Source organism: Rhinopithecus roxellana, chromosome 10 (genome assembly GCF_007565055.1).
Source record: "Rhinopithecus roxellana isolate Shanxi Qingling chromosome 10, ASM756505v1, whole genome shotgun sequence".
Lineage (NCBI taxonomy): Eukaryota > Metazoa > Chordata > Mammalia > Primates > Cercopithecidae > Rhinopithecus > Rhinopithecus roxellana.
This window is the reverse complement of record NC_044558.1, coordinates 109,202,266-109,222,356: the sequence shown is the minus strand read 5'-3', so window position 1 is coordinate 109,222,356 and position 20,091 is coordinate 109,202,266.

Sequence of the window (20,091 nt, the reverse complement as noted above, 5' to 3'; positions counted from 1 at the left end):
CTGATTACATCATGTACTATTTTTAGTAAGACTTCAGTGTAACCATGGAAACTGCTTTTGCTGAAAACTCTCACACTAGTTCCTTCGAAATTAGCCATGAAGAAGAAAACCTTTGCAGAAAACTAATAAGAAATAAATGAGTAAGATTCAAGGGAGAAAAAAAACACAACTTAGTCACAAAAATATTCACATGTATGTAGACACCTAGATACGTGTGGGACACAGTTATGCATAGACTTATATTTGTATGTAAAATCACTTGAATTTTTGCATTCTTTTTGACTGGTAACAGCCTGAGCATATGACAAAATGTAGTTTTTTACAATGGTACAGCACTGAATATAAATCTGAAGGGAAGCCTGCCCCTGAGGAACCCGGAAACACTGTTTCCTAGCAACAAGAGATAATAGAAAGTTTCACAAGACAATCCTTTTGTCCAGTTGGGAACTTGCTGGGGTTTGAGCAGTAGGTGTGAAGAGAACAATTCCCCGTACCACTTTGAAAAGACTGAACTAGTCCTTCCAAACATTGCCTTGGGATGAAAGATGGCAAGTCAGGTGACTGTGCATGGTAGAGTTATTTAATGCGGTTTCATGGTTCTACCCTTTGGCAGGCAGGATGGCTACCCTAAAAGTGTCCACACTGATCCCTGAAACCTGTGAATATATTATATTACATGGCTAAAGGGACTTTGCAGATGGAATTAAGGTTATGGATATTAAAATAGGGAGATTGTTCTGGATTATCTACATGGGGCCAATTTAATCACGTGAGCCCTTAAAAGCAGAGAACTTTTTTTGACTAGAGTCAGAGATATGTGGCAGAGAGAGATGTTAGAGACATTCTAGGTGAGAAGGACTCAACTCACAGTTGATGGCTTGAAGATAGAAGTGGTCACATGGAAACTATGAGATGAAAATGAATTGTTTCAACAACCCAAATGAACCTGGAATGAGCCTGGAATTCCCACCATAGCTTCCATGGGTGGTAAGAGCCAGGTCAACCACCTTGATTTTGGCCTTGTGAGATCCTAAGCAGAGGATCCCAGCCAAGCCTTCTGGACTTCCGACCTAGAGAACTGTGAGATAGTGAATGGGTGCTGCAAACTGCCAGGTTTGTGGCACATTTGTTACTACAGCAATAGGAAACCAATACATACTCCAAAACATCTGTGTTAGAAATGTCACTTAGTAGTGAATCTTCCTTCCCACTGGTGCAAAAAGGACAAAGAGAACTTCTTTGGGTGTCTTTAAAAAATCTCATTGCCATTTATCAAAAACTTGAAAACCTCATACCCTTTGACAAGCAATTATGCTTCCTAGAATTTGTCTTAAGGATGAAGCTTTGTTGTAAAAATGTTGAATGCTTATAATGTTATGTATACCAGCACAAAACTAGAAACAACCTAAAATTTTGTCAGTAGGGTTCTATTTTGTCAATTTCAAGCAGCCAACCCTCAAGTAATGAAAACATCCAGAGATAGACCTTACCTTCAGGTAAGGCTGGATCCAGGTGTTTCAACGTCTTCATGGTTCCATATTTCTCTTTACCTCATGGATAAGCTCTTCCCCTAGCCAAGCAGAAAAAGAGCTCTGCTAGAAAAGTCCTTTGAGGATTTTGTCCACAGGAATCATATCTGGTCACAGGAACCAGGAAGATGAGTATTTTTAAAAGGTTAAACCTATGGCAGGGTTAGCCTCACCTGAGTTGCATGGAATGGCTTTCCTAGAGGAAATAAGGGTTCTGTTAGCAAAATAAGGAGAAGCAATACTGTACAGGAAAAACAAGAGCTATCCATCAGACCACCCAGGTAGAACCCAGGCTTTGGACAACCAGACAATCAGTCAACCAGAGTTTTCATTGACAGCATCTCAGAGTCTACTCCCTACCAAGTAAGTTCCAGGCCCTATTCTTCCAATGAAGGCTCCTACTGCTAAGGGAAGCTGGAGCCTCCCTCATCTCCAGGCACTCCAAGCAATTCATAATTGTGGTAGAGATGGGCCATTGCTACCATCTGTTCCATAGCCTGTGCCATTGCTCTCATACTTCACCAAGTCTGAAACTTGAGAACAATTCTTTCCACTTTTGAGGAACACTGTGCAGTGTCACATTAAAAACAATTCATGACTATGATAAGAGTTGGATCATCTAGTTTCTTCCTAACCCATAATGAGTTCCTTGCCTTTCTAGCCCAATATCTGGAAGGAAGTCAGTAAATATGTGTTGAATGAATGACTTCTGAGGTTGGGATAAGTATTCGTTCCCCTTCTTCGTTCAGATTCTCACATCATAGCCACAGGATTTTCACTGTCTACCCTAATGTTGTCTTCACTGAGGCTCCCAGGAGATTGAGGCACCTCCCGGAGCCCTTGAAAGCCCAGAGTTCACAGGTGGTCATTCAAGTTACGCCCTCCTTTCAAAGTGTACAATAACCAAGCCAACTATTATTATGAATTGTCTAATATTCTACAAAATTGAAAATTTCTATTTTTCATACCTCCTCTACATAATCCTCAGCTACTAAAAATGACTGTGGAATTTTGAAGAAAATATTTTAAAGCTATGGTAAGTTCTTACTAGTCTTTGAGGGTTTAAGCAGAGTCCCTGGGATAGGAAGAAAAGAGGCTGGGATTTCTTTCCAGTATCTGGATTTTCTAACCTTATTTATGTTTCTCTGTAAGTGAGAATGGTGTTTCTGAATATTCCCTGCTATCAGGAAAATTGTGCATTATGGGTCCTCCATATTTGGGATGGTAAACAGCAGGAGAAAATGAGGAGCTGAGGACTTGTTCTATGGAGTTCATATTGGCTAATGATCAGCTCTATGCGGCATTATGCAGAGAGCAGGGCTGGGTGACCTCTGGTCTCTTCCACTTAGAAATTCTCTGTTTCTGATGCTCCAGGAGGATCTTTGGTAAAATCTTCTCAGATTGGCAGCAATTGTCTTGTACTTTCTCGAAAAGTCTTGAAAGATACTCTTGAGGATGTGAAAAAGGCCCAGAAATCAGAGGCAGTGTGTACTTTCAGATTATTACCCATTCCTTGAATTCTCTTTGGGGGATACTTGCTAGATAATTACCAGAACAAATCACTGAGTGACTGCAGGACCCACAAGCCAAAGGCTGTCCCTAGACAGAAAAGCAAAGTAGGCAAAGTTGTCATTTGATGCATTTGTTTCACCCTGCTCCATCCCTGCTTCCCACCTCTAGTTTTCCTATGGCTTTACGCTACCTCCCTCCCCAACTCCAGCTCTCTAGGACCATCTGCTGCTCACCCTACTAAAGCAAATTCTGGTCTTGTCCTGATCTCTTTCTGAGTAAACACAGGTTTGTGTAACATTCCAGTTTCTCAGGCATCCCTCTTGAATGACAGTTCTTTTTGAGTGACAATTAACTCATATCTGGCAAATGTATCTTTGCTATTGAATTAATGTTTCCCATGTCATTTGCAGGTTAGCAGGGGCTCACTGGAGATAGTATGTTAACATGCTGAAGCCCAATTAAGGACTAAAGGACCTTTTCTTGACACTTCTAAGCCATACAACTGATTTGTGGTAGAGCCAGGAATGGAGAGTCTACGTCTTCTTACTCAAAACCTAAAGAGTAGTTTCTTTTAGTATTTTTCTGTTGAGGCATAGCTAATTTAATCTTCTTTTGAGAACTACCTCCCCACCTCACTCTAATTAAGTTACATCTCACACATTATTCTATTCTACCAAAAATAAATGGGTACGCTAAACTTGGTATGTTTATTTCTTTTTTTACACCCTTATAATTTGTATTTCATTTCTGCTATTCCACGGCTAGTGGGCTCTCAAAAATCACCAGAAACCACTTAATCACCAAGCTCTCTATATTAAGCCCATGTGAGCTGTCTGTATCATTAGATGCTGCCTCCTACTCGAATCTCTAGCCTTTTTTGGTATTCCACTGGTTCTCTTTCTTCTTCTCTGATGAATTCGTTGTCTCAGTAACTGTTTTCTTTTCCTTTGTCTAAACCCTTATGACTGGAGCTTCCATAAGAATCACTTGGACTTCTCTCTCCTACTCCCTAATCCATTGAGCTAAACACGAAATCCTCAGCCCAACATCTGCCAAGTCTAAACACTGTGGCTGTTGCTTTGATTTAATCCCTTGTTGCTTTTCCTTGAACTTTCTGTTTCCTGTCTCTAACCTCTTCCCCTACACATCTGTCTTACACACAACTTGAGTCACCTGGGCTTGATACTCTCACTATGCCTCAAATGCCTTTGTGTGTCTCTATTCCTATTCAAAGAGCTTGCTACACCATTTGTAGCTGTCTTTGAAGTCTTATCCCTTCATTGTTCTCTTGCCCTTCTCCCCACAGTCTCCACTCCTTTAATTAACACCGCTCAAGAGAGAACCAGGTGGGCCCCTCACTTTTCATTCCTGGAAACACCTCCAGTATTAGTTCCCCAAAATGGCTGCCACAAATGACCACAAACTGGTGGCATAAAACAACAGAATCATACTCTCTGACAATTCTGGAGGCTCCAAGTCCAAAATCCAGCGTTGACAGGACTGCACTCCCTCTGAAGGCTCTAGTGGAGAATCCTTACTTGCCTCTTCCAGCTTTTGGTGGGTCCTGTGTTCCATGGCTTATGGCAGCAGTACTCCAGTCTTCACATGGACTTCTTCTTTGTGTCTATGTGTGCCTTCTCCTTTTCTGTCTGAGAATACTTCCTTAGGATTTAGGGCCCACCCGAAACCCAGGATGATCTCATTTTGAGATCCTTAACTTAATTGCATTTGTAAAGATCATATTTCTGAAGGTCATATTTACAGGTACCAGAGGTTAGGACTTGGACATATTTTCTGGGGGGATACAACTCAACCCACTATATATTCCTCTTCTGGTTCTGTTTCTTTGTAATAACAATCCTTCCTCCTGAAGGATTGCCATTTTAACTGGTCTAAATCCAACCCAGTTTGGGAACTAGCCAAAATCCCAACTTCTCCATGGGGTTTTCCCTGAGTCTTCCAGAATTATTGTCTTTTTCAAATTCCCAGAGTGCATTGCACCTCTCCAATAGAATTTCATATAAAGTCCGTTGAGGTAGAAGTATTTATAAACCTATCTATTTTTCTTCTCCAGGAGACCTTTACTTTCTGAGAACAACACGACCTTTGTAGCCCCCACTGGAGAGTTCCAAGTTGGAGTTATTTATGCATTAGCTGAATTGAATGGACTACAAAGTCATGAGTCTACTATGACAGATTTCATGTCCATGGGTGGCAGTGAGAATTTCTATGGGTTGACAGGGGCTGTGGTCTCTTTTGCCCTGTCCAGATAGGATTTAGAGATAGGGGTACAATTTAAACAAGATAAAGCAATTAAGCAACCCCCATTAAATCTTGAAGACAAAGATAAGTTGCCAAAAGAAGGATCCTTTTGAAATATCTGCAACCAGTACCAAGCTTTTTTTTTTTTTTTTTAATAAAACAAAACTGTGTAGTCATATAATTTATAGGCTGCTAAACTCTAAAACAGAGCCTAGTGCTGTTGCACTCCAATCATAAAGCTGAGTGAATGTGTGATTTACCCGAAGCCATACAACTTGTACATGGCAGAGCCAGGAATGGAGAGTCTAAGCCTTCTCATTAAAAACGAGTAGTTGCTTCTAGTATTTTTCTGTTGAGCCATAGCCAATTTAATCTTCTTTTGAGAACTGTCTTCCCACCCCACCCTAATTAATAGCAAGGATGGCAAACTTTGTTTTAAAGAAGTTTTGGATTCTGTATATACCCAAAGGATTATAAATCATGCTGCTATAAAGACACATGCACACGTATGTTCATTGCGGCACTATTCACAATAGCAAAGACTTGGAATCAACCCAAATGTCCATCAGTGACAGACTGGATTAAGAAAATGTGGCACATATACACCATGGAATACTATGCAGCCATAAAAAAGGATGAGTTTGTGTCCTTTGTAGGGACATGGATGCAGCTGGAAACCATTATTCTCAGCAAACTATCACAAGAACAGAAAACCAAACACCACATGTTCTCACTCATAGGTGGGAACTGAACAATGAGATCACTTGGACTCGGGAAGGGGAACATCACACACTGGGGCCTATTATGGGGAGGGGGGAGGGGGGAAGGATTGCATTGGGAGTTATACCTGATGTAAATGATGAGTTGATGGGTGCTGACGAGTTGATGGGTGCAGCACACCAACATGGCACAAGTATACATATGTAACAAACCTGCACGTTATGCACATGTACCCTAGAACTTAAAGTATAATAATAATAATAATAATAATAATAATAATAATAATAAAAGAAGTTTTGGATTCCTGAGTGCCTTTGGCATAAATATCCTAAATTGGAAAATAAACAAGTGCAAATAACACTGAGATGTATTTCTAATATATAAAATAGCCTGTTTACAGTTAGCTCTTCAACATGCTGATTTCATTTCCTTTGGATGTATACCTTGTAGTGGGATTCCTGGATCATATGGCAGTTGTATTTTTAATTTTTGAAGCACCTCCACACTGTTTTCCATAATGGCTGTACTAGTTTACATTCCCACCAACTATATAGATGGATTTCCTTTTTTTCCACATCTTTACCAGCACTTGTTATCTTTCTGTCTTTTTGATAATAGCCTTTCCAACTGGGATGAGGGGGTATACCTCATTGTGGTTTTGATTCGCATTTCCCTGATGATTAGTGATATTAATTTTTAAAATATATCTGCTGGCCATTTGTATGTCTTCTTTTGAGAATGTCTATTCAAGTCTTTTGGCCATTTTCAAATCAGGTTATTACGATTTTTTGCTACTGAGTTGTTTGAGTTTTGTATATATTTTGGATATTAACCCTCTTTCAGATGTATAGTTTGCAAATATTTTCTCCCATTCAGTAGGTTGTCTCTTTATTGTTTCTCTTGCTGTGCAGAAGCTTTTTAGTTTGATGTAATTCTACATTTTTGTTTTTGTTGCTCATGTTGTTTATTGCAGCCCTCTTCACAATGGCCAAGATAGAGAACCAACCTAAGAAGTGTCTATCAATAAATAAATGGATAAAGAAAATATATGCACATCTACACAGTGGAATGCTATGTGAGGTAATGCATTTGTTAATTAGCTAGATTGAATTATTCCCCAATGTATATATACTTCAAAACATCATGCTGCATGTGATAAAAACACATGTTATCTCCCAGTTAAAAAACATATGTATAAAATAGCCTGTTTAATTTTTAATCTCATCTTTTCGTTCTTACTAATAAGCAAAAGTCAGTAGATCATGTGTTCTTTGGGTCTTGTGGTCATTAGGGTGAATCAGAAAGGTTTTACTCTAATTGCTTACTCCCTGTGTAAAGCACTATGCTGGTCAAGTTGCAAACAATTTTCCTTAGCGACAAAGTGAATCTCTAGGTCAAAAGCCCTCAACACATTTTATTTGTAATTCTTAGATGTGTTGTTACTAACATGGGAATTATTAGAAGCTATTCTTTTAAAATTACATATACTCGTTATAATCATTTTTGGATGTAAAGTCAAGAGCAAAGATTTATGCTTGATTTGTAAAATTATATATTTGGAAATCTTGCAGTGATATAAAGTTAAATCTTATTTAGGTATGCATTTAACAAATTAAGTCTTTTAATGCAAAAAGAATAAAATTGGGTTATCCAAGAAAACCTAGGACATGTGGTCACAGTGCCATGCTTTATCAGGGTTGCTAAAAGCCATATGTAAATAATATATATACACATACTCAAGAAAATCCTAAAAATGGGTTAAATGATAGAATTAACAGAGTCATGGAGTAACTGATGAGATAGAGCTGAAAATAATACTCAGAGTGCAGGAGTTAGATGGTTTCTTACGATGCCTCACAGTCTTATGATATTAAACTGTTGTTAGGAACAACAACAATAATAATAGCTAATATTATTGAACTCTAACTATATGCCCAATATATGCTTTTGCTTTAGTAGAATCTATTGGCCTAAGAGCTTTGTATCGTTCACTTATTTAGTCCTTTAAATTAACCTATGAAATAGGTGCTAATAATAAAGAAGGCAGTAATATTATCCATTTACCACTTTACAGGTGAGGAAACTGAGGCACAGAAAAAATGGTCATGTGCCTAATGTTACACAGCTAATACATGGCACGGCGAGGATTGGACTGTGGAATTTAGGCTGTTCACAAACCTGTTTTCCCTTATGTTATCAAAATTTACTTAAATTTCACCGTTTGGCTAAATACATTAATAATTTAATGAAATTTAAGGAAGGCTGGGAGGATTGGTTAAAATGGTTCTGAAATAGTGCATATGGTGATAATAATGTGTGTTTTATCTTCTGGCTAGGGGTTATTGGGAAAGGTACATGAAGAGGCAATTCTTTTCTTTCCTGTCTTTAATTTATTTCCAACCCTCTGGAATGATTAGGTCCATTTGACAGCCAAGAATGCAAACACAGCATGAAAAGTTCAGGAGCTACCCAAGCCACAAGCACCATAAGGATGGAACATACTGATGGCCAAACTGTTCTCCCATGCAGCCAGGTGCTCTGGCTCCATGCAGGTGCAGTAAGATAGCAGGCCCTGGGATCTTGGCTCCACTCTGATCACTGTTCTTGCCTCTCCTCTTGTCTTCCTATATCCCTTTTACTTCTAGCACATGCCCTGACTGGCTCTGTCATGGAGAGCAACAAGATAAGCTAAGTGGGATGGCATTTAAATGTGGAATGGTGAGTGCTTTGGGACTGTCCTTTTAAATGAAAGAACTCTTCCACTTTTTTCCTCTTCTCTTACCTGGGATTCTGGAAACAAGAGTTATGTCATTTGCTCATTTTATGTATTCCTTTCTTAGTGTGTGCACGTTGAATTTTTTTACATAGGATAAACTTTGGTTATGTTCAAAATCCCGTTGATCACAGACCTATCTCATCAAAGTTTAGTTATCAGCAAACTCATCATTTAGAGTAGTGTGTAGTACTATGATGAACCAAATCCGTGTGACAGGCCAGGTGTGCCTTTCTCATCCCTGTCGTTCAGGAATTGTCTCCTTTTGTCTCCTCAGAAAGTAGACAAGCGAAAGGGGGATGGATATTTATTTTGGAGCTATCATGTGTTATGTGATCCACGTATATCATTTCCTTTATTTCATATAACAACTCAGACACACATTATCACCCCATTTTACAGCTGTCCAAACAGAGGCTTAAGAGGTAAGTTCAAAGAGCTGAAGTGGTAAAATTGGGATTTGATTCTCAGTTGGGTTGATTCCAGTGTTAGAGTAGCTTCCATGGTGCCATCACTATGGGGGTTATGTGTACTTTAATTGAGAACCAGGTATTAAACAGAAGGGACCTAGCCTTTTAGTAGAGTTTTGAGCATCAATGCAATACTACTTTTGAGGACTCCTCATCCTGAAATTATGTCGTAGATGAAGTGATGTGTAGTGTTCTTGTGGATGATCATCCCTTGTGACACAGTACAATAACTAGTCTCATATTACATAAAGGGAAGGGGACCCTCTCAGGAAATATGAGATTGTTGCATTTCACACAAGTTGTAAATCCTGGGTAAGAATGACTTACCAATTAAGGACATCTTTGTCCAGGCAGTTGATTGCAATTGACGACTGAGATATGAACAGGACTCTTGTTAATGAACTTGGTAATAGATACTTCCTGTTACTCACATTGGTCCAGGTTCAGTTGTTGACATCCTTTTGAGAGATATGCAGGGGTACTGACAGAGAAGCACCATACCTGAGCATTACCTTAACTGGGGGTGGTTGTAGATTAGAGAGCTGCTCCCTCTCCTTTAGTCCTTACATGCACTCCAATGGAGAACTCATTCTATTTAGATTGCTCCATTACCCACTACCCTCTCTATGCAAATGATTTCCAAATCAGCATCACCCATACTATTTCTACAGTATCCCTTGCCAATATCCAATACAATATCCCGATTAAAAGGGATTTTAATTGGACATGCCATAGTCACTACAAGCCCCAAATTTCCCAAACCAAACTAACTGTTTCCCTTCAAAGCAAGCTGTTTCTTCCAAACAGTCCCTCTGCTGGTAACTCAACAATGTTAGTCATCCTTGCTTTGTAGTCTTTTATAATGTCTCTCTCTTTTTTATGCCTTTGCAAGTTCTGCCTTTCTCTTTTTCCTAGGTAAAATTTCTGGGACCCATTTCCTCATCCCAATCTCCGTGAACACCACTCTAGCCCTGCAATGGCCTGCCTGGCTCCTACTCTCATACACCCCAATTTTCGTGCACCTGCAAACTGGATTCTGTCTTCAAGTCTTGAAACTCATTCCATTTCTAGACAAGGAAAAAATTAAAAAGCACTGGGCTAATTGTTTTTCTCTCCCTCAAAAACAAGCACCATAGTTTTAGTCATGAATTTGAAAAACCTTTAAATTAATTTTTTATTAGCCAAGTAATATGTGAATATTCTCCTTATGAGAATTAAAACATTATTGTTAAGGCTAAAGTCCCTATTGCCCTCCCTACCTGCTCCCAGTGAATTATATTTGTTTACATCCTTCCAGATATTTTTCTAAGCCTTAACACACATATATTTATTAGTAGAACACAGAAACTATTTTTTCTGTTTTAAATAACAATTATCACAAATAAAAGTATCATTCTGTTATGCGTGACATGCATTTTACTCATCTTCCATTTATTGAACACATAATTTATTGGGTGGCTACTAGGTGCCAGGCACTGTTCCAAATTACAGAGAATACATTGGACAACCAAGAGAAAGAAAACCAAACCACCTGAGTTCATGGAGTTTACATGGGCAATCTATTCATATGGTACAAATAGATACATTTCATGCTTTTCAATGACTGTGTAACACTCCATAATATGGGTATGATAGAATTTATGTAGCTATTTCTGTATTGATGGACATTTAGATCATTTCCAGTGTTCTGCAATGAAAAACAATACTAGCACCCTTGTAAGTGCCTCCTTGGGCACCTATGTGTATCTCTCTAAGATAGATGCCAAGGGGCAGAACTGCTGAATCATGTGCCCTCCAATGAAATTCCAGTACTTCCAGCAGCATGTAAAAGAGGACTCACTTCTACACATCCTTGGAGATGCTTGATGTCATCTCAATTTCATGCATTTCATCCATGTCATGAATAAAAATGATGTTTTGCTGTTATTTAATATAAATCAAATTTTTATAAAATGCCCGTCTATTCACTGTTTTGGGAGAAATGTATAGACTGAGTTAAATCACTATGACCCATTATTATTAGTAACATCATTATTATTTGTTCAACTCATCCAATGTTTATTGAATTGAGAACCATTTCAAATGTTATGGCACGCTAAGACAGTCACTCACCCACATAGTCTGCTCCCTTTCTTGGCTCCACCTTGAGAAGGAAGCCTGAAGCAGGACCTGTCCCAAACTCCAGTGGGTAGACAAGGAGACATGAGAGACTGTAGGGAGTGATGGTGAAGGGTAGGGAATAGGAGGGAAGCAAAGCTAGTATGCAAAGCCAGATTCCTGAGATATATATATGTGCACACATACACACACACACACACACATACTCACAGAGGCAAAGACCAGGGGCATCTATCTGTGCCCATGCCCCAGGGGCTGCAGGAATACCAAGGAAAGACCAGGTGTCCAGGAGGCATTTCAGTTCTTTCTGCGAAGACAGCTGGGCCAAGTCCCTGGACTTTGCCTTCAGGCCATGTTGGCCTTGAGCCAAGCCAGCTTTGATAGTGGCCACCAGCTTCAGAAACTTCCTCTCCCCATTCATGTATCCATCACTTATCTTCTTGTAGTGAACCAGCTACCATAAATATGACCATCCCTTCAAAGAACCCGGTGACCTAGGGAGTCCTATTGCTGCAGATGTCCAGGTATCTGGGGAACTCATCTTCTAACTTCTTGAGCTGAAAATACTTGGACTTTTAGCCTTAAGCACCACAATAAATGATTTGGAACATAAGAAGCATAATTGAGGGTCACAAGATCCCCTCCAGCACAGACATTGGAACCATACCTCTGCACATCAGATCTGCATGATCCTGGCCATTTTTACAAATTTGCTACTTCAAACATTGATAGTGACAAATATGAAGGATGATGCAGGCCAAAAGCTAACATCAGGTGACCATATCAAATAAAGAAGGTAGCTGTCTTTGGTCTCCTCTGCCTCGTTTGTGGATAGGCTTCGTGATCTGAACACTCCTGGGTAACCCAGAGATAAGCCTACCTTATTCTCTTCTCTGATCTTCCTGTGGCTTAGTCCTCTATGACTGAACCCCAGCTCTGATAATCTGCACATTAAAGAACAGGTGTGTATTAACTTGGTAAAGCCAGGGGAAGGCTGGTAAGGAAGAGAAAACAATACACTCAAGTTGCAGGAACTACTGTGTTGGGCTCGTAGGTCATCCCATTCAATGTTGGGTGAGTGAATGAAGCCATTCGCTGGAGCCAGTGGCTCAGTGCATCAAAGTCTAAAGTAGAAGGTAGAAAGTGGAGGAAGTGCGGCTGGAGGAGAAAACAGAAGCCCAGCCATGGAGAGCTTAGTATGACCTTCCAACAGATTTGGACCTGACCTTATTGACAATGAGAAACCCTTCCAGTTTGTTAGAATCTATATAAAACCGCCTGGGCCTTCATGTGAAAGTGAAAAAAACCAGAGCACTTTTCAGAGTGTTCTCTTCCTGGCATTCAGGAGGAACTGAATGAGGAACTATAGTCATTTGGTGAAGAGAATTGGAGGAATTAGAATGGCTTTAAGGGAGTAGTCAACTGCATTCCCTTGTTCAGCAAGTATTTATTGAGCGCTTGCTATGTGCCAGGCACTTAATAGTTGCTGAAGATATCAACTGAGCAAAAATGATTAAGTTCCTACTCGTATGGAGCTTATATTCCAGTAGGAGGGACAGACAATAAACAACCAACTGTATGTGATATCAGTTGGTAGGTGCTATGAGAAAAGCTCAAGTAGGGAAAAGGCATTTAGAATAATGGGAAGGAAGAGAGAGAGTGAGCCATGCAGATGGGAGCGGGAACATTGAAGGAGTGCAAATGTCCTCAGGCCAAGTGTGCTTCGCATGTTCAGAGAAAATATTTATGGCGCACCTTTTCTGCACCCATTTTTTTTTCTTCTTCAACTTTTAAGTTCTGGGGCACATGTGCAGGATGCACAAGTTTGTTGCATAAGTGAACATGTGCCATGGTGATTCCCATCACCTAGGTATCAAGTCCAGCATCCATTAGCTATTCCTCCTGATGCTCTCCCTCCCGCAATCCCTGCCAACAGGCCCAGTTGTGTGTTGTTCTTCCCTATGTGTCAATGTGTTCTCATTGTTCAGCTCCCACTGGTAAGTGAGAACACGTGGCGTTTGGTTTTCTGTTCTTGCATTAGTTTGCTGAGGATAGTGGCTTCCAGCTCCACCCATGTCCCTGAAAAGGACATGATCTTTTCCATTTTTATGGCTGCATGGTATTCCATGGTGTATAGGTACCACATTTTTTAAATCCAGTCTATCATTGATGGCCATTTGGGTTGACTTCACATCTTTGTTATTGTCTGCGCCCATTCTTAGGTGCTAGAGTAAAATTGTTAACATGGGGGGCAAGATCACTGCTCTTATGGGGACATCCTCATGATATACTAACTTTCATTAGTTTCTCTCTTAGAAGATAATGTTACGTCTGAGTAAGAACAGTAATTGAACCATCTGTCCATGACACCCCCTTCTTCTTTTCAAACTCCCTATTTGTTGTTTAGGATTCAGCTTAGTCCTCACCTTCAGTCACTAGTTCTTAACCCCAATCCGATTTGCTAATTCCCCAAATCCTCACCTGTGCCTGTGAAATCACATCTGGCTCTGTCATGGCCCTTATTGTATTTAATATAATACTTTGTCTATTGACCTCTTTTCCCAAGTCTTCTGTGCCCTCCTTGCTATGGCAGGGATTGGGTCTTAGGTGTTGCCTCCTACCATTGCCTTGTATATCACGGGTACTTGATATAGAGCTTGGCTGAAGGAGTTTGGAAATAATCTGAATCCATACCAGAGTTGTCTTTGGAGGCTAGGAGGGTCATCCGACATAGCCCCTGATACAGTTTGGATATGTAATCCCTAGTATTGGAGGTGGGGCCTGGTGGGAGGTGACTGGGTCATGGAGGCAGAATCTCATTAATGGTTTAGTACCATTGACCTTGGTACTGGATAGTGAGTGAGTTCTCATGAGATCTAGTTGTTTAAAAGTGTGCAGAACTTCTCTCTCTTCCTCCTGCTCCAGCCACGTAAGACGAGCCTGCTTCCACTTTGTCTTCCGCCACGATTGTAAGTTTCCTGAGGGCATCCTCAGAAGCCAAGCAGATGGCCAGCATCATGCTTCCGGTGCAGCCTGTGGAACTGTGAGCCAATCAAACCTCTTTTCTTTATAAATTACCCAGTCTCAGATATATCTTGGTAGCAGTGTGAGAACAGACTAATATACCCTCTTCGAAGAAACCCCAAGAAAGTGTCGGAGTAACTGATGGAAGAATGTCAAGCGGGGAAGCCTTCTGATGGATAAGTCTCTGGTCCTCTCTCCCATTCCAACATGAAGAAGAGAGAATGGGTTTCTCAACCTTTCCCTCAACCCTCTCTCCATCTAATTCCTCACTAGGAAGAAGATGGGTATGGGAGAACCTTGACTCTGAGAGAGCTGTCAACTACAAAAGCCTTGGTATATAATCTTCTCCCCCAGTTTCTCCATGGACAGGCAGGCTTGGCTTTGGAACGGAAGGCCAGACACAGCTGCTAATGAAGTTGGGTTGCATTTTCTCATCCTGTGGTTACAAAAGGCCCCTTAGTGTTTATTCTTCAGGAAGTGGCTACTTTACATCATTGTGAGAGCTGGAAGGACCTCAGTCCTTCAAGTAGTTGGTTGTAATTTTAATAGGTTTCTGGCTGTGCTTAACTGTCTTTAGGAGCATGGCTGCTGGAAGTTTTACTTGAAAGAAAGAAAGAGAAAAAGAATAAGCTTACTTCAATGGATGACTGGCTCTCTTCTGAGAAGTCATCAGGGTATGAGGTCTGCATGTTTTTGATTGGTTCTCTTTTAAGGTGAGGCCATTTCTTGCTTACAGAGATGAATGCCATTTTTCTTGGGTTATCCCAAAGGGTCTGTGAGGCTGTGTTTTTTTCAGTTAACAACCTAGTAATTGAAAGTGTTCAGAGTGTGAGGAGCCAGTGACAAGAGAAAGGGATTAGCCACTGAGGGATAACTGGGAATCAGGACCAGAAGATGAGGGAAGGTTATTAAAATATCACAGAGGAGGTTTTTAAAGAAGCAACTCCACTTTTGATGATTCCACAGCATAGTTTAAATGGCCATGGTCAATCATCTAGCGGTCGGCCGTAAGATGCTTGAGTTCCCCCAGTGGGTCTTTTCCTGTGTGTAGGTACATCAGTAGGTCTTGATGTGTGAATTCGTCTTTAATTATGTGGACTCTACAGGCAGTTCCTAATGATGAATGAACTGTGCTCCCAAATTTCAGTCTCAGGTTGGTTGGTGAGCTTAATCAACTCAGGTTTCTCCACCAAGGGTTATACTCTAATGCAAAAAAGGGGCACTGTGGAGAAAGATTCCCGGATTTCAAACTCTGCTTCCATCACTTAGTGCTTGTGGACCTTGGAATGAATCATTTATTTTGTCCGAGTGTCAGTTTCTTCATGGGTAAAATTGGAATAATAGTATCAATTCTTACCTCATGGGGTTGTTGTGAGATCCAGGAGAAATGCTTCCTGCCTGGCACTTAAGACAGCCCCCCTTGGGCCAATCACTGCATCTGTCTGCTCCTGCCTTCCCCACTCCCCCTTTCCTCCATCTCTGTTTGAGTGGTCACTGCACTCAGAACCTTTGTATTTAGAGGACTAATTTCCAGAATGCATCTTTCCCAGGAGACAAGACCATTGAGAATCTTGCCGTAGGTTATAAAACAGTAAACAACCTGGGTTGTCTTTTCATTTATCAAGAATAGTTAGCTTGGTCTTAGATACAACCCACTGTGAGGCTGCTCATGACCTTGTATTTGACTAGACATGAGCCTTTAACTGAACCAGCTCTCAATGGGTCTACAGCAGCAAATGATGTTATTGAGGCACAAGTTCCAGCAACTGGATGCCCATTTGATCATCTGCCCCATCTTCTTTCTAGGGAATCCAGTGATATCAAGGGGGGTGTTTCCCTATCTTAGAAAGACCCATTAGAAAGAACGTTAGCTACCTAGGAGCAAGCCATAGTTGCAATCACACGTTGGAAAGTGTTTCTCACCACAGAAAACTGGGTGGCTTGTGAGCTCAAAGGAATATCTGGAATCTATTAGGGGCAGAGTTCTTCTCTCCTAACCATTTTTCCGATTCCTCATACCCAGGCCCATTTATTTTCTTTTCCTTTTTTTTTCCTCTCCAAAGATACAGGCTAACAATGTCTATAAAATTATTGAACTTTGTTGTTTTAATTCATTTTCAGGAATTATTGACCCAATAGAACTTAATGACACTTCAGAGTTGAGGCCCTTTGTGTAAATCCTTCATCCTTTGCAGATTAATAGCCAGACAAGACTTGGAAGGGCTCCAAAGTCCAAATGCTAAAATCCATACCAGATTTTCAGCTGAGAGAAAGTTACTGTTCCCGCATCATAGCTTGATTTTTTTTTAATGGAACAACAGCAATAAGGACAACAATAACAAGATGCAATTGCTGTCCCTTTTCTTTCTTACAAAATTTTTGTTTTAAAACAGACTCTGATTAACTGGGTGAAAAGCAGGAGCACAAACTCACAGCTTTCTCTCAAATATTCTTTGTTCACAGCTTGTAAAATCTGATTTTGAACAAGATCAGATTAATTAAGTATATAGAAAGCAGCCATAGCCACAGCCACTAAAAGCAGATTTCAGTGTAATTTAATTCATGGAAAATAGGAAACAATATATTCATAGGTTCTGTATAAAAAGTCATTCCTTCATTGCTGGATTCTGAAGTAGGATTTTAATTTGCATATTTCAGTAAGGACCCCACATACCCACCCACCCCCGAAAAGGGACCATGACATGTGGCATTTGTTTACCCTTAGCCAGGTCCTGATGAAAGCATGAGATAACTCACTTCAGTGCCTGGGTCATCTGAACCTAGACGGTATCTGGGAGATGGAGGGAGGGCTGCAATCCTACTGTGGGAACCCATTCCTCTTTAAAATGAGCCCAAACATTCAACTCAAGCCCTGTCTGACACGCACAACTTGGGCTGGTGCTGTTATTACCCAATCAAGGCATCTGCCCATTTCTAATCCTTCAATGCAGAAGAGACAATCCCACCATCCTACATAGTATGTACCAGCTGAATGGATCCCAATTTATCAGGAAAACTGTAAATTGTAGAACACCAGCTGAAACCAAAGTAATAAACCCTGTGATCTTTGTACCATACATTTTAGGCTGTTATTTAAGGTCTCCAAGGAGATTGGTGCCATAAAAGCCATTTCTCAGGAATTCTGCCAGCTATAGAAGCATGCTGCTGCAACCACTTGCGCTAATACATTACAACTTGTTTATCGCACTCCCGAAGCACCAGCAGCAGCCGCATTACCAAGGGAGGGGAAATGATGTGCATACCCTCTCAATAGGCAACTAGATTTTTGTTTCCTATGTGTACATAAAAAAGAAGCATATTTCTCTTTTCCTTCTCCTGTGACGACTCTGTAACCCCTTCCTAGAAATAGCTTGCCACCTCGAAGGACACCGAATAGGGCTCCTCTTAATCTTCATATTACCTTTGGAGCCCTTACCACTTTCAGCACAAAGAGGCAGCTGTCTGGAAAAGATTGTGGAAAATCTGGGGAGAATGGCATGAACCCGTGAACCCATAGACCCGGATATAAATTCCACAAAATATCTATGCAGACTTGGGCAAGTTATTTAACTGCGGTGAGACTTCATTTCCTTATCTGTGTTTTTATGTATTTATTTATTTTTAAAGAAACAACAATGTCCCTTGTGAATATTAAATGAGATAACAGGCCTAAACAGCTTATTACAGTGTCTGGTGTATAGCAAGCACTTGAAAAATATTAGTTCCGTTCACCTAATTAGTTGATGCAATGAACAAAATATAAGATATTGATTTGCTGCTTTTATAAAAGAGTTGACTATATTGGAAACAAAGTCTTAGTGTATTAATTCTGGCTATTTGCCTAGTAGAGAAATCTTTAGTGCAACTTCTCGAGTGCTGATAAAGATAGCCCCCTGTATTAGTTAGCTTGGGCTGCCATAACAAAGTACCAGACACTCAGTGACTTAAACAGCAAAAATTTATTATCTCACAGTTTTGGAGGTTAAAGACATGAGATCAATGTTTGGGCAGGCTTCATTTCTTCTGAGGGCTCTCTCCTTGGTTTTAGATGACCATCTCACTGTGCCCTCACATGGTCCTCCCTCTCTCTGTGTGTTAATGGCCTGATTTCCTCTTCCTATTAGGACACTAGTCATATTGGATCAGAGCCCACCACAATGAGCTTATTTAATCTTGATTACCTCTTTAAAGACTCTGTCTCCAAGTACAGTCACATTCTAAAATACTGGGGGTTAGGACTTCAACAAATGAATTTTGTAGCGAGGACACAATTCAGCCCGTAACAACCCCCTGCCTGACACACCTGTTTCAGCAATTGAAGGAGGATAAGAACGGCCTGATCCTACTTCTTGAGCCATTATGTGCTTATTATAATCTTTTAAAACACGAAGTAAATTTGGAAACTCACCCATTATATTGTTGAACACAAGAAACAATTTTAATAGACATAGAAATTGCAATAAAAATAGTATTATCTGATGATGTCCTCTGCCTAATTGGCTACCTGGTGAAGAATTAAAGAAAAAATGTCAATTCTTCCCAGTAATGGACTAGTAATCTGATGACTGTGAAATCCTTTAGGTTGCTGAGAAGTCATTTCCCAGCTTAATAGAGCTGGTAGTTATCTACTGCACTGTCATGGTTGGTTTGGCCCGTGATGGATAATGGCTGGATCACAGGGTTGGACAGCTGTGCTGTGAAGGGGCTCTGCACATCAGAATTGGGACTCAATTCTCAGCTCTAGGGACTAAGGCTTGTAAGCCCAGAGTGGCATCTTATCTCTGTGTGGCAAGTGTGGCAAGTCAAAGCAAGGAAGAGACCAGCAGCTGCACCTCTGGGGCTGGTTCTGGGAAGGTGTATTAGTTTCTGATTGCTGTTGTAATGAATTGCCATATACATAGTGGCTTAAAAATAGTGCCCATTTACTATCTTACAATTCCAGAGTTCAGAAGTCTCAAATCAGTCTTGTGGATCTAACGTCAAGGTGTCATCAGGGCTTGTTCCTTTTGGAAGCTCTATGAGAAAATTGATTTCTTTACCTTTTCCAACTTCTAGAGGTCAACTTCATTCTTTGGCTGTTGGCTTCTTCCTCCATCTTCAAAGTCGAAGGATAGCATCTTCCAATCTCTTTCTGATTCTCTGATCTTTGCTTCCATCATTGTATCTCCTCTCACTCTGACCCACCTCCTTCCCACTTTCACTTATAAGGACACTGTGATGACATTGGGCCCCCCTGGCTAATCCAGGCTAATCCTTAACTTAATCACACCTGCCAGGTCCCTTTTGCTACATAAGGCAACACATTCACAGGTTCTGGGGACTGGGATATGGACATCTTTTGAGGGCCATTATTCTACCTACCACAGGGAAGAGGCCTGGATGGTGTACTCTAGGGCCAAATACGGGAGATTGTCAGCAGCTCAAAATGCCAAGCCAAAGATTCTTTACCTGGACTGGAAATGGGGAGATGAGATGGTTGAGCGTGTGTGTGTGTGTGTGTGTGTGTGTGCATGCGCACACGGGCACACAAAGGCACACACATGCACATGTACAGGTTGTACAAAGATAGGGTTCAGGAGGCCCATGAACTCTCTCACATACAGTGAGTCATTCATTCCTTTATTCCTATAAAATATTCCTGTCTTGAGATGAGAAAATATATTTCCACTTCTACTAGGTCAAA